This window comes from Saimiri boliviensis, chromosome 19 (genome assembly GCF_048565385.1).
Source record: "Saimiri boliviensis isolate mSaiBol1 chromosome 19, mSaiBol1.pri, whole genome shotgun sequence".
Classification (NCBI taxonomy): domain Eukaryota; kingdom Metazoa; phylum Chordata; class Mammalia; order Primates; family Cebidae; genus Saimiri; species Saimiri boliviensis.
Genome location: NC_133467.1, coordinates 14399553 through 14405736, shown reverse-complemented (window position 1 = coordinate 14405736; position 6184 = coordinate 14399553). Strand labels below are relative to the sequence as shown.

Here is a 6184-nt window from a genome sequence, read left to right as displayed (position 1 = left end):
TGAATGGGTCAAGACTAGGAGAGAAACAGAGTCTGTAAAGAAACCCACAGATTCAGTCAGGACATGTCAGGATCAAGATGGCAGTCATTTATTCCAGTGGCAATATTGAGTCAGCTGTATGAATTTTGAACTCAAGAGTGAATTGGGGCTAAAAATATAAATTTAGGAGCACTGGTTCACAGATGTATTTTTTTAAAATTTATTTTACTTTTTTGAGACAGAGTCTTGTTCTGTTGTCCAGACTGGCGTGCAGTGGCTCAATCTCGGCTCACTGCCACCTCTGCCTCCCAGATTCAAGTGATTGTCCTGCCTCAGCCTCCCAGTAGCTGGGATTACAGGTGCAGGCTACCACATCTGGCTAATTTTTTGTATTTTTAGGAGAGACAGGGTTTCACTGTGTTAGCCAGCATGGTCTCGATCTCCTGACCTTATGATTCACCCACTTTGGCCTCCCAAAGTGCTGGGATTACAGGTGTGAGCCACCACGCCCGGCCAAATTTATTTATTTTTGAGACAGAGTTTCGCTGTCACCCAGGCTGGAGTGCAGTGGTATCTTCTGGGCTCAAGCCGTCATCCTCACACCTCAGCCTCCTGAGTAGCTGGACCACAGGAGTGCACCACCATACCTGGCTGATTTTTTGTATTTTTTAGTAGAGGCAGGGTTTCTCCATGTTGCCCAGGCTGATCTCAAACGTCTGAGCTTAAGCAATCCATCCACCTCAGCCTCCAAAGTACTGGGATTATAGGCATGAGCCACCATGCTGGCCCGCAGATTATTTTCAAGGAACAAAATTGAATGGGATTGCTTCCAGAGAATGGGTAGGAGGTAAGAGGGCTGATGGCTGAAGTCTGAGGGCCTCTCACATTTAGAGCCGTGGGGTCATTAAGAGTCAGTAAAGGAGACTGAGAAGGCGCTGCTTGCTGGGGAAGTAGGAAGAGAATAAGGAGATGGTATGGTAGCCCCACAGTGGGCACCAAGGTGTCCAGACCCTGATCTGAGGAATGTGTGAATATGTCACCTTACGTGACAAGAGGGACCTTGCAGATGCAATTGAGGTTAAGGAGTTTGGGATGGGGACGTTGTCCTGGATTACCTCAGTGGGCCCAATCTAACTACCCGATTCTTTACAAATAGACAAGGCAGACGTGGGGCTCAGAGAGATGTGACCTTGGAAGGGGCACAGGGGATTTGAAACATGCGGAAGACTTGACCCACCACTGCTAGCTCTGAGGATGGAGAAGCCAAAAATTCAGCTGGCCTCTGGAAACTGGGACCAGCCCTCAGCAGACAGCCCGCCCAGACATAGGACCTCAGTCTTTCAGCCACAAGGACTGAATTCTTCTAATAAGCTCAATGAGTAAGGAAATGGATTCACCCCTAGAACCCCTGACAAAGAATCCAACTCAGCCAACATGCTGACGTTAGCCCAGGGAGCCCCATGCTGGATTTCTGCACTGCAGAACTTGTAAAATAATACCTTTGCGTTGTCGTAAGCCGCAACATTTGTGTTAATGTGTTACCGCAGCAAGCCAATGAAACTGGCTTAAACTGAAAGCTGAAAGAAGATCGTGTTTCAAGAAGGACGGGGCCATCAGCTGTGTCACAAGCTGCTGAGAGGCTGAGTCAGAGGAAGACAGGCCTAACCTTCGAATGAGGAGCACAGAGACGGTCGCTGACCTTGCCCAGCAGTTTCAGTGGAATGGTGAGTTCAGAACACAGACGGGAGTGGGGCAGGCCCTGGAGGGCAGGGTGAGGAAGCCGTGAAGGCAACCAACTCTTGTCAGGCTTTGGAGAGGGCAGGAAAGGGGGCAGTATCTGGAGAAGGGTGGATGTCATATAAGGGTTCTGCTTTGTTTTGGTGACAGACCAAACAGTGGGTTGTTTGCTGAAGGAGAAAAAGTGGGATTTGTGAATGGGGTTGGGGGGGTCAGGAGCAAAGTGGGACCCAGAGTGCAGGTGGAGGGGCCGGTGTTGATGGGAGGAAGGGCAGGAAGGGAGGCAGAAGAGGAGTCAGGGCGCAAGGTGGCTTCCAGCTTGATGGTGGGTGGAAATGGGCTTCTAGGCTGATGGCTTCTACTTTGTCATCAGAGGGACGGGAGTGCGGTCTTGTGTGAAGGTACAAAGGGGAAGAAGTCATACTGGAGGCTTAAGGGGTGAGAAAAGGGGCTGGACTGGCTTACCTCGGAGCCTGGGAAGCAGCCGGGTGACAGTGAGCAGCGCTGCCCCAGGAGGAACAGGCCTCTGCTGTCGCTTCCTGCTTCCTGGCACGGGCTGGGGGTGGTCTGCTGGGTTCAGGATGGGCTGTGGCGTATGTTGTTACTTACTAGGCAGGTCACCTGAGCAGCTTTTTAGCCCTGGTCCCTTCAGCACCCTCATCTTAGTTGTGCTTGCCCCACCTACTTCCATCAAAGCAGGCAGCGAGCGCTGCATGGACAGTCGGGTGCTGTCTGAGTGGGAGTCGCTGTTTTTTCCTTACGGATGGGTCCATCCTGTAATACCTGGCCAGCAGGCTGGATATGAGCACAGAGGGACAGTGGCTGTCTAGTTCGCAGCGGCGGCCTCTGCCTTCTGAGATCGCTTCATTCCTGAGTACGAGCAGTGACTTCCACCGCCGCTTGGCTCCCAAGAGGCCTGAGAGACTCCCGGCCGGGCTTTGCTCTCCTGGAGCAATAGTGACATGAATCCATATGGAGGCTGGGTCTCGATGGGGTGCCCCTCCAGCCACAGTCTCTGCAGCTGTCATCTGGCTCGATGAAGGAAGGGAGAGGAGAGGGCCTGATGCTGTCCTGCCGCTTGCTGAATGTCACCCTCCAGGGTAGCCCCAGAAGCAGCAGTAAGTCTTCCAACATGAGTTCCCTGCAAAAGCTCTCTTGTGACATAGGGCTTTTTGTGTAGGTGATTTGGGAAGGCACAACTTTACCAAAATTAGGTAATGCACACGGTGGTTCATGCCCGTAATTCCAGTACTCTGGACGGCCAAGGTGGGGGATTACCTGAGCCCAGGAGTTCAAGACCAGCCTGAGCAACATAACAAGACCCCCTCTCTACAAAAAAATTAAAAAATTAGCCAGGCCTGGTTGCCTGTTCCTGTGGTTCCAGGTACTCAAGAGGCCGAGGTGGAAGGATCTCTTGAGTCTGGGAGGTCAAGGCTGCAGTGAGCTGTCACTGTGCCACTACACTCCAGCCTGGGCAACAGAGCAAGACCCTGTCTAGAAAAAAACATAAACAAAACAAAACAAATAGATCAATAAGCCTCATTGTGACCAAGGAGAGGCAGGAGTCAGAGAGCTCAAGGATGTTGTCCAGGATCAAACACAGGTCCGCTGAGGACCTAAGGATCCAATGAGTTCTACCCGGCTCCAAGCTCCTGTTTATTCTACCATGCAAAACCGCTTCCCTGGATCCATCCAGCCTGTCTGCTTCCCAGGAAAGGGAAGAGGAGGGAAGGAGGCAGCATTTCCTGAGTGCTTGCTTACCAAGGGTCATGCTCTTTGCAGGACACGTTGGGAGGAGCACCTCTAGATGGGCAAGAGCCTTTCAGTGTAATAACGACAGAGGCTGTTTCATGATTCACCCCTGCCAGTCAGAGGTCTGTGGGAAGCAGGTTGCTCTGGCTGAAAGCCATGCTGAGTTCCACATGTCATCCTGGGTCACCAAAGACAAAAGGATGAGGAAAATAACAACGTAAGTAGACACTACAGACTCCTCTCCAAATACCGTCTCTCCTCCTCCTCTCAGTCCCCTGATGTCATTTTCCCTTGAAATGGAGAGTAGGAGATAAAGCTCTCAGGGAGATGAAAGTGAAATGGAACTCCTTCAGGTCTCACAGAAACAGTCAAATGGTGGAGGAGAAAAGCATATGAAAGAAGCTGGATATGGTAAATAAAGAGAGCCAAGCAGATATCCCCTCGAAGGGATCTTGCCAAACCCTTCACTTCTGCTCTTTATCCGCTTGTGCTATTTCCAGATGACCTCAGCTGGTTATGTGGCAGCTCCGCGGACTGGCTGCTGCCTTGCTCAAGGCCAAGTTCCCCAAAAGAAGCTGGTGAGGAACATAATGTTGAGCCTAGAATTTTACTCTGGCACAGTGTTATGTCAGAATCTTAAAAGAAAAGGGAAGAGAAGGAATACACTGATAATATTTATTTTATATTTACAGTGGGATCCTGGTAAAAAGTGTTGGTACCCCTTTAAAAACTTGCTGGTACATTTGTACAGAGCTGTGGTCATATAAATTGGCACAATACTTTTGGAAATTACAATTGTTCCATGAAAAGGCCATACATGCAAAGTGATGCCCAAATGGCAAAGCAGCCTAGAAACCGAAGGAGGCGGCTGTCAAATCCAATTTCTTGATTTTAGGTCACTTATTAGGGCAACTTAGAGACAGAAGCATGCTCTTGGGCAGCCACAATATATGTAGGTCTCTGTACTGCAACCCCTGAAACCCAGGGCCTCTATCTTGGGGAAAAAGTATATGTGCTCTGACAGTAAATGTGGAATATACTGTATCTGGAAGTGTGTGTGCTCTGAGAAGTGTAGGTGGCCACCAGCATCACAGCCTATTTCTGCAGCAGCATCAAGGGTTGCTTTAGAGGAAAAGCAAAACTTAACAATGAATAGGTATTCCTACATAAAGAGTAATACATCAACTAGACATTTTGTTCCTGGACTTGAAGTTAGTCAGGTGGATTAGCATTGAAAATAAAGTCACTCTTGGCTAGGCACAGTGACTCATGCCTGTGAATCCCAGCACTTTGGGAGGCTGAGGTGGAAGGATCATTTGAGCAAAGGCATGTGAAACCACCCTAGGCAATATAGCAAGACTTTATTTAAAAAAAAAAAAAAAAAAGTAGCTTGGGCATGGTGATGCACATCTGCAGTCCCAGGTATTCCGGAAGCTGAGGCAGGAGGATCGTGTGAGTCCAGGAAGTTGAGGTTGCAGCAGTGAGCTAAGATCATGTCACTGCCCTCCAGCTTGGGTGACAGAACAAAACCCTGTATACAAAAACAAAAAAGTCACTCTTGTCCACAGCAATGTGTCCCATGAGCCACAAAATTGTTCATATATATTTTAACCTAATGAATTTTTTGAGGAAAGAGAGATAAACACCAAAGATATGCGTAAGTGTTTATGCCTATACATTAAAAAGAACCATAATGTTCAATGTTGTAGGAATAATAGAGTAAATCGTTAGCCACTCATATGACGGAATATTTTACAACCACTGCAGTTGGTGTGCTGGAGCCAGCCCATATTGGCTTGAGAGCCAACTATGTGCATTATTCCCGACTCTCCATTCCGTGATGTCATGTCAGTAGCATGAAATCAGCCATAGTGGGAGTATTTACACCAGAGAAACTGGCAAACACTACGAATTAGGGCTCACCCCCATCCCCAGAGAGCAAGTTGTTAAACATTTCCCAGCACCCCTTTGGTACAGTGGTATATATAAAAAATATACAAAGTTATAAGTACTATTGTCATAACAATGTTAAAAATGGGTATAAAGGGCCAGGCACGGTGGCTCAAGCCTGTAATCCCAGCACTTTGGGAGGCCGAGGCGGGTGGATCACGAGGTCAAGAGATCGAGACCATCCTGGTCAACATGATGAAACCCCGTCTCTACCAAAAATAAAAATTAGCTGGGCATGGTGGCGTGTGCCTGTAATCCCAGCTACTCAGGAGGCTGAGGCAGGAGAATTGCCCGAATCCAGGAGGCGGAGGTTGCGGTGAGCCGAGATCGCGCCATTGCACTCCAGCCTGGGTAACAAGAGCGAAACTCAGTCTCAAAAAAAAAAAAAAAAAAAAAAAAAAAAAAGGGTGTATAAAGATAAGACATAGAAGGGACTAGAGCTGAAAAAAGACTGTGGATAATTTTGTTTGTTTGTTTCAAGCTCTGTTTATTGGTATAGTCTTATTTATATAAACAAATTTTTTAAATGTTTAAAGTTGGTCTTCTGTTTTCACTGTGACCAGATAATTTCCTGTGAACTCATCCTCTCACATACACAAACTATAACATCTGGAAAACACACACACACACATACACACACACACTGCATACAGACACTGGAGAGTGAAAAAGGCAGGCAGATTCTGGGGCAGAGTCAACATTTGGAAGAGGGAAACAATATAAAATGAAGTGCCCCATTTTTATAACAGTTTGAAGGCAGGCTGCA

General features: G+C 47.9%; 1 long non-coding RNA gene across 1 annotated transcript; it reads left to right on the top strand.

Annotated features, from left to right (window-relative positions):
- Nucleotides 1–388: 388 nt before the first annotated feature.
- LOC141582245 (uncharacterized) lies at nucleotides 389–5458 on the top strand. The gene is made up of 3 exons (XR_012515060.1): nucleotides 389–1358; nucleotides 1527–1703; nucleotides 3499–5458. It is a non-coding gene; the product is annotated as an uncharacterized LOC141582245 (long non-coding RNA).
- Nucleotides 5459–6184: the final 726 nt, after the last annotated feature.